Genomic DNA, 9,602 nt, shown 5'->3' with positions numbered 1-9,602 from the left:
TATGGGTAAAATATGCCAGATACAATCACAAATTGGAGAAGAAGCTTTGCTCATAGGAGAAACTTACACAGCTAAAAAAGCAAAAAAATAGTGAGAAATTTGGCAAAATGGACAATGTCATCGCATCTGGAACGGCCCAAAACCCTAGTCTACAATGTCAAGGTGCTCAAATCCGACCTCGGATAAATAGTTTACGGCCAAAATAGGCTCCAAAAACACCAAAAACACAGTTGCGGCTGTTCCTCCTCTTCTCTCCACGTTTTTTCTGGTCTTCTCTCTGTTTTTTTAGTTCATACACTTAGCTTTATTAGTTGGGCACCCTTGGCCTTTTAGATGACCTCAAACGGACCCCGAACAGGCCAAAACCTGACCTCGTAGTGCATAGTTGTCACCCTGTTGCATCCATCCGCACACCTGGTACTCAGTTTTTTTCCAATAATGCATCCCGCCACCACATGAAGTGGCCCCAAAATATGGCCTCATGATGACCTTTCTGCATAATTATCACAAGAAAACATCCACTTTGTGTCCGTACTTATCCACGTGCAAATATTGACCCCATTCGATGTCCTGACGCCACTATATGCCATCTGACGCACCTGCTTACTCATGTCGTCGGCCCGTAGATAGCTTCCTCGAGACATGTTACGTGCTACCAACTCCTCATTATTATAGAAAAAACACACTGGTACTGGTGATAGTGAAAAATGATGCACTATGTATACCTTGTCCTACCTGTACACATGTGGGCCCCACTCAACCACCTAGCTCCGGAAAATGGGCAATCCTTTATTCGATGCACCATGCATGTGTATATACATATGCGCAATCCCTTGCTCCAAAAAACTCCTGACAGCGTGACCCACCGGATTTCTCCCAAGCCATAATACATTGGTGTTGTAGAAAAGCTTCATTCACTTGGGAGTCAATTGAAGCATCATGTACCAAGTGTAATGCATCCCATCTCCCAAACCACTTCTTTATGTCTTGCATCCATCCCGTGCTCAAGATCTTACTTTTATGCGTCTTTTGAACTTTTTTGCTTGCTTCCCATGCAATTGTAGGAAGTCGATGTGAGGGGTTTTGACGCATCTTTATCATGTACTCCACAACCCTTTCCATGCCCATAACCTCAATTGGAAGACATCCTGACTCAAGAAGTAGGAGCATATATGGTGTTTGTGTCTTCACTTGGAGAAAGTTTGTGAGAAAACGGTTTTGAACATTCTCAAACTCTTTCCAAGTAGATTTTGAGATGCTCCCGCCCCACACTTTAACTCCATAAAGAAGAACCGATGTCACCAATGTATCAAAAAGATACTTCTTGAGAACCCAACACTTGATGTTTCCCGCATTACACATGTTCTCAAATGCATAATATGCTCTCTTTCCCGCTTCCAAACGACACATAGCACATTCATGCCACTTGTGATTGGACGGAACCTCAAGGCCAAGGTACTTAAAGCTCTTAACAACTCCAAGTGTCTCATTGTTGTACACAATGCATTGCTTCTCCTTATGGTTGGTTTTCACAAGCATAACCTTTGTCTTGGATTCGTTCACAATCAGTCCACTATGCAAGCAAAAGTTCTCAAGGACAACCATAAGCTTTTGTGCATCTTCTAAAGTGTGTGCTAGAAGCACTACATCATCCGCATACAACAAAAGCATGATTACCGCATTGCAAATAGTGACTTCTTCAATGCCTTCTTCTTGCATAAATTCAAGTACCATTTGTTACAATTGATCAATGTATAGACCAAAGAGAGTTGGTGACAACGGACATCCTTGTTTAACCCCAATAGTACTTACAAAATTTTTTGAAATTTCTCTTCCCATGCGCAATTGACAAATCACCTTCTCATAGATTCGAGAAACCGCAAGCATAAACTCACTTGGCACTTGGAGTTCTTCCATCCTTCTCCACAAATTATTACGTGGAATCATATCAAAGGCTTTCTTAAAGTCCACAAAACAACAATACAACCGCTTGCCTTTCAATCGACTTTCCTCCATGAGAACACAAAGAGTGACAAGATGTTCAATGGTGCTATGGCATCGACAAAGACCCGCTTGTCATTATCTTCAGCCCAATCACTCAATTTCATCTCTATTATGCACCCAAACAAATTTCCCATAAGAGACCCAATCATAATAGTCTGGTAGTTGTTTACATTCTTTACATCCCCTTCTTTATGCAAAGGCTTAACCCAATTAGTACTCCAATCATAAGGCATACCATGTTGAAGTGCAAGGTTGAACATACCACACATCCACTCATGGATAAAATCTCCCGTCCATTTGATCATCTCCGGCTTGATACCTTGAAGATCTCCCGCTTTGCGAGTGGCCAACTTTTCAAGCCCACCGCATACATCCTCAATAGTAAAAAAAGAAGGCATACATGGGAGTGAACCATAAAATGGAAATTTTTCAACATTTGCTTACTCATATAATTGCCTACAATGTGTGTACATATCCACAAGACTCAAGTTACCAAAATTCTCAACCCGCTTGCCCCTCAAGTTTTTCCAAAATCTTCCACATGCATGTGCCTTTTCTTAGACTTGAAAAAGTTGTTGCTTTCCTTCCCATCTTCTTCTCTTCTTTTGAATCAATGCCTTGTATGTATACAAATGACTTTGATAGTTGTCTTTGTCCATAGTTGCATCAAGCTTTATCAAGGACTTTTGAGCATCTTGACATTCTTTATCAAACCACCTTTTGTGCGATCTATCTTTGTTGATACCATGGAGATGCTTTATAGAAAAGCATTCTTCGGTACAAGAACAAATAACTTTCTTGAAAGCTTCCCATTTAGTTTCCAATGGTGCATCATATTAGATCTTCTTCATCCATAAATTTTGCTCAACCATTTCAATGTACATTGGTGCCCGTTTGAAATCCATACATAGTGATAATTTATCTTTCCTTTGGCTGAGATTATCATGCTTAGTTGCTTCTCCACATGGTTGGATTCCGGGGTCCATTGGCCAAACATAAAACTCTTTATGTGATACATGATGGCTTCGGAGAGTAGCATATAGTCAATCACACTATCCCTATTATGTCTCCTACATGTAAATCCATTGGTTCCACTCCACAAAGATACACCATTGGCAATGATCATACCCGTGCTATTGCACATGTGTAAAATTAACTTTCCATAATGATCCGGCTCTTTCTCATCCATTGAAGTACGATCATACAAGTGAACTTCCTCCAACTCCCTTGAAATGTATGGCATATCAAATTGTTGAGTATCATGTTGCAATGTTTTTGTGCGAGCATTCATATCCCCAAATACAATAACATCACCTTCACCTTTGAAATAAGCAATGTCCTCTTCTAAATCAAAAAATGGATGATCTCTATCCATGCAAGCATAAAAGGAAGAATCATAATGAGGAATGTAGCAACCGGCTTAAAAAATGGGTGCTTTTTTTGGTGTCATAATTTTCAGCCATACATAACGTTTGTACTTGTCATCTTTTACAATTGATACAAAATCTTCCAATACTTTCTTAATCATACATGCTACCCCTCCTTGTCCTCTTCGTTGCTTGAGATTCTTTGACCACATCAATGAATGTACATTGTAATTCTCTAAGCCGTTAATCCTTTGTGTATCATGCTCCCAAGTTTGAACAAGAAGTACAACATTGGCTTTGCTTGTTAGTTCATCAATGCCAACCCCCGCATTCCATGGGTATCCATTACAATTCCAAAGCATATTTTCAATTGTAACTCGGTCTCATAGGTCACGCATCCCTATTTGCTCAAGGAACTTGCCTCCTCCTTGGTCACATTTTCTTCATAAGAGATCTCCTTGTTTTTCTTATTCTTTTCCTCATATGCCTTGCGATGCATATTTTGTTGCTTAACAGTGCGATCTTCACATACAAAACATTTTGTATCCTTCAAATAGATCCAACTATTATAATGGATAATCTTTCGCTTGGTCTCATCTGGCATGGCGTATACAATTGGCCGTTTTCCCGAGAGAGGAGCTCCTTGCTTCCCCACTCTATGTGCTCCATAGACCATAACTCCGGCCATGCGAAAGTGGGTTTTGAAGAAATCTTCAATAACAATGGCAAGAGAAGGAGGTGTCTCTAGCTTCTCTTTGGGAATTCCACGAATAACAATGTTCTTGGAACATCGCTCCTGTTCCTTCAACTCCTCCACATCCACATTCTCAACATTCTTTGTTTGAGCCATATCTTGCATAAATGAGGAATTAGCAACCACATTGCTACCCCACATACATCAGTCCAAGACTTGCTTGTGCATACATTTTTCATGTCGCACACATTCCGGCTCATGGTGTCAAATTTCTCCTCTTTCAATACATGGTCATGCTCTACTTTGCTCATCCGCTCCTTCAAAGCATTCAAGTCCACAAGAGAGCGTTTATATTCCTTGATTTCCTCTTCAAGTTGCACATCTCCAATTCTTGCTCTATGGAGGGTGCAAAACGAAGCTCCTAGATGTCCCTCCACAGAGCAAGAATTGGAGATGTGCAAGCATTTTCTTGAGTGGGCACCGTCTTTTATGAATGCCCTAGTGAAGAACATGGCACATGAGGGAATTATACATTGTGAGTGGCACCCGTGGAACATAATGATAGATTTTACAAAGGAGGGTGTGCCTCATGTCGGAGTCTTTGATTGGGGCTTGGTACTACAAGTGGAAATTGAGAAGCAAGCAACCAACATCATACACTAGATAGAGCATGCACTACATCCATGGAGGGTCCTTGAGATTTGTAATCTAAAATCTACTTTCTTGTCCACTAAAGCCATTGGCACATAAGTTGTGTCTTTCTACCAAAACTTCATGAATGGTGCAAAGGTTTTCCAAAGCATCATAATGTTCCTTTGGAAAAGTAAAGCAAGTAGATAGGCATGATCATTAATATATAGGCACAAAAACTATTTAAAATCACCACTTAGTCAAAGAAAGACTTTCCAAAATATGAGTGAGTATTTTGATATGCTAGAGGTCAACCTAGAAATGTGTATGTGGCTGCTTAGTGAGACGATGTCTAGATTCTAGTATATTACATTGACTCTTTTAATTTTGTAGGGATGTATATCCCATCAAATTTGTAGACATCATATGTGTATGCTTTGCAGTATTTGATCAAAGTTGTAGACAGCAGACGTATAATGAAATTTTTATATAGTAATGGATTCTATTTCTATCTCTCTCTCACTCGTCTACTCTCTCTCAATACTTATGGACCATGATGCAAATTGATACAATAAAATCTATGGTGTGGTATGCATATGATTTAAATCAATGTGGTGCACTCATAAATTGATTCAAGTGATGTTTTCAAAGTCATAAATGGTCATTAGTTGTTAATAGTGTAAATCCAACATGGTGGCCCTTTTATTAGTGAGACAATTTTTTTTAGTGTGCTTCATTACTATCATGCAATGGTATCTCATGTGTTTCTCATAGTTTTTGTGTCAAAACTTTAGTGTGATAAATTTCATTCAATTAACACGTTGTAAATGTGTGCTTGTCAAGCAAGGATGAGCACAAAAAATTGACAAAGATGTATGACCGCCTACAAGTACTTGCATATGCAGCTAGTCCCAATGACCAAGCAAGCCTTGCTACAAAAACCTCTAAGTGGTCACTAAGGCGGTCCGGGTGGACAAAAAGAGAGGCAGCCTCTAAACACCTCTCAAGGCTCCCATGCTGCTCAATTGGGGTTAGGGTAATCACAAGCAAGAAAAGCAACAACAACCCCACACCCAAACAAGTGAAGGGCAGCACCTAGTTATAGGATGTGAACTAGGAGACAAGAGAGATTTTTTCACAACCAAGAAGAGATGCAGCAAAACACACACAAACAATTTCACACCAAGTCACACACCAGATGGAGCAAGAGAGCGTTAGAGAAAAGGGAAGAGAGAGAGGGATGGAACTTTCATAACACCTTGTTCGTGACTTTCAATTGGAGATGGTTCTTAGAGCTTGTAAAAAACTACCCAATGTGCAGTGAGAGCTGAGCATTTCCAACACACACACATTGTCTTAGGGTGTGGGAGACCTCTCACCACAATATCCTCTTACAATGGACACAAATTTGGCAATGAAAATACACTACACACTTTCTCAAACAAGCTTAAATGGTAGAACTTAAAAGACACAAGTCACATTGAATTCGCCAAACCGCATTGCACAAGTGAAAGGACTAAGATTTGAACAACAAATCACATTCTTGAAGCACCAAACCTCATTTTTATTGATGATGGAGGGACATATACAATTTTGAGGTTTTAAACTCACACTCTCTCACTTGCAAATGTGTAGCTTGAAAGCTTCTCTCACACCAAGTGTGAAAGTCACTAAGTGGTTGCTATACCTAATTCTCTCCTCACACATAGAGTATAGGGGTGCTATGTGAGATATTAATTATGATTTACAAGAAGAAGAGAGGACTTTTTATAGTTACAGGCCCCTCATTAAGATTATTGTAAATCCTAATTTGCAAATTAATCAAATCAAGATTATGAAAGAAAATTAGTATCAAATATAGTGGGCCTTCTTTGTTTTCTTGAGTCATGGATGTGGGATCATGAGAAAGGTATAATTGATGGTAGACAGAGTGAAATTAGAGAGTTAAGGAAGAGAGAGAGAGAGAGAGAGAGAGAGTTTACTATATGTACGTGTCTTGAGGTGAGGTGCTTTTTAAAGTTAGATCAATGGGTGTTTGTGATAGTAGGCTATTAGTTAGTGTTAGCAATCACTATAAAGTTAATGATATATTTACAATGGGTAGAATGAGGTGGATGGTTGAAGAAACATGGATGAATGAAGTGAGGGAACCCTTTCGACTTACTTGTGTAGGTTCTCAAACATGAATGTCGATCCTCTTATTCTTCTTCTCTTCTTACGTCATTGTTACAAAGGTTGAACACCATGATGAAAGTGACGATGTTGGTTGAATAGAATACCTTAGTTTGCAGAGATTAGGTATGGTTCTACATGCTGAATTTCATGTATATAGAGAAGAAGTAAGAAGGAATTGTAATTAAAAAGTAACTGAGAGAGGCATAGAGAGTGGTTTGTGGATACTTAGGGTGGCCTTGGAAAGGTCTTTGTTTGTTTATTTGTGATTGCATCGTTTGTTGAGGAGTCTTTGTCATTTACTAGAAGCTCATCTTGGAGATTGATTGCCTTTTATCTCGGATGCTAGCATAGTCTTCGTTTTGAATCTAGTTGTACTCTTTTTTTTACAGCAACTAAGAAAAATGAATAGGCCCGTATTTGCTTCAACATGTTACCTTGTTTACCTCTCACCAAGCCTATAACATAGTGGCCCATTTATGTTTTGCTTAACATTTTTGGCTATGTTCATTTAGAGTGGTTGTGGATTTCCTTGGAGTGATCTGTGATGACTTGTTTGAGAGTCTATCTATCTAGCTTTGCATATACAAAGTTGTGCTAGATCATTGCACATTGGTCCATGGTTGAGTCTACCCCTGCTTGGTCACCTTGTTTATCTAGAGCTATTGAGGAGTGAGTATTCGGAGAGGTCTATGTCTACTTGAACGCCTTTGTCCATATGTCCTTCTTTATTCAAAGCTATCCTCAAGGCTACATAGTGGTTTGTGGTTGCCTCCATTGGCATGCCCTTGTTTATCCAAATGCATTGATGAGTGAGTACTCAGAGAGGTCCATGTCTACCGGAATTCCTTTGTCCGTCTATCTTTGGCTATCCAAATTTGGATACTCAAGGCCGCACAATGGGTGCTCTAATAAGGTATCTAGATATTCAAGGCTGCATAGTGGTTCATGGCTACCTCATGTTTGCCTTCCCTTTATTATCTAGAGTCGTTGAGGAGTACACAGAGTGGTCCATGTCTACTTAAATGCATGTGTCCATCTGTCTTTTTTTATTCAAAGCTACCCTCAAGGCTACACATTAGAGCTATGAAAAAATTCTTCTTCTATGGAGGATCTAATCCTTCTTGCAGAAGACATGGGTTCTTGTGGAGAATTCGATAGATATGACACTCCTCCAACCTTTGATCTATGGGGAAATGTGTCACAAAGTGATTATTTGGCATGCCCAATTGGAAGGAAAATGGCTGAGAGGTTACATAAAAATGAAGTCTAAAAAACTTGAAGAGTGTGAGTTCAAAAAAAGGAGGTAGGATTTTAAAATCCTAACCAATTATGGAACTTAAAGAGCATTGGTCGTGGAGCCTAAATCCAAGAAAGTTGTGTTCACTTGTTTCTCATAGATCTAGGATGGACTTGTTTACCTGTGTATGTTTACATGTTTGTGGTTGTCCATGTCTACTTGTTTACCTTTTTCGTTTAGGTCATCCTTGTTTAGTCAAAAGGAGTGTTCACTTGTTTCTCATACGTCTAGGCTATCCTTGTTTACCTGTATTTGTCTACTTGTTTATGTTTACCCATGTCTACTTTCTTATTGTCTCCCATGTCTACTTGTTTACATGTGCCATGTAGGCTTTCCTTATCTAGTCAAAGACATGTTCACTTGCTTCTCATATGTCTAAGTTGACCTTCTTTACATGTGCTTGTCTAATTGTTTGTGGTTGCCCATCTCTACTTGTTTACTTGTGCCGTTTAGGCCATCCTTGTCTAGTCAAAGACGTGTTCACTTGTTTCTTACGTGTCTAGGTGAGCCATGTTTATCTATGTTTGTCTACTTCTTTGTGGTTGTCCTTGTCTACTTGTTTACGAGTGCCATTTAGGACATCCTCTTTTAGTCAAAGATGTGTTCACTTGTTTCTCATATGTCTAGGCCAACCTTCTTTACTTGTGTTTGTCTACTTGCTTCCGGTTGCCCATGTCTACTTGTTTACCTATTCTGTTTAGGTCATCATTGACTAGTCAAAGATGTGTTCACTTGATTCTCATGCATCTAGGCCGGCATTGTTTACATGCGTCTGTCTACGTGTTCAAGGTTGCTTATGTCTACTTGTTTATGGTTGCCCATGTCTACTTGTTTACCTATGAGGTCTAGGCTGTCCGTGTTTGGTCAAAGATGTGTTCACTTATTTCTCATACGTCTGGGCCGGAATTTTTTACATGTGTTTGTCTACCCTTGCTTACCCACATCATCTAGACCACACTTGGTTATCTACCTCTCCTTTGATTATCCTTATATACTTGTTCACCTATGCTATTTATGCCATCCTTCTTTAATCAAAGATTGTTTACTTGTTTCTCCTATTGCTCAGTTGTCCTTGCTTGCATGCATACCCCTTGCACCCGTCTATCATTTTTTAGATATTTAGATTGACCTTTTTCAAATGGCATCCCCTATTCCCACATGTCCTTGCTTGCATGAATCCCCCCTATGCCCGTCTATCATTGTTTAGCTATTTAGATTTGTTGGCCTTGCTTGCCACTAGGTAGCCATGTTTGCCCATGGTCTGTCTTTGTTTTTTCAAAGTGGTTAAGTATGCACATTCATCTACATGCATCTACAACCTGTCATTGCATCGAGTATGTAAATGCACTAACCAGTGGGGATGCTTAATAAAAGTTGTTGTGCCTTAGAAATTTTGTTGCCTTCCTCCCTTGTAATGGAGAATATTTGTGTATAG

This window comes from Adiantum capillus-veneris, chromosome 20 (genome assembly GCF_014529385.1).
Source record: "Adiantum capillus-veneris isolate H3 chromosome 20, ASM1452938v2, whole genome shotgun sequence".
NCBI classification, from domain to species: Eukaryota; Viridiplantae; Streptophyta; class Polypodiopsida; order Polypodiales; family Pteridaceae; genus Adiantum; species Adiantum capillus-veneris.
The sequence above is the reverse complement of the archived record's forward strand: the minus strand, read 5'-3'. Positions refer to the sequence as shown.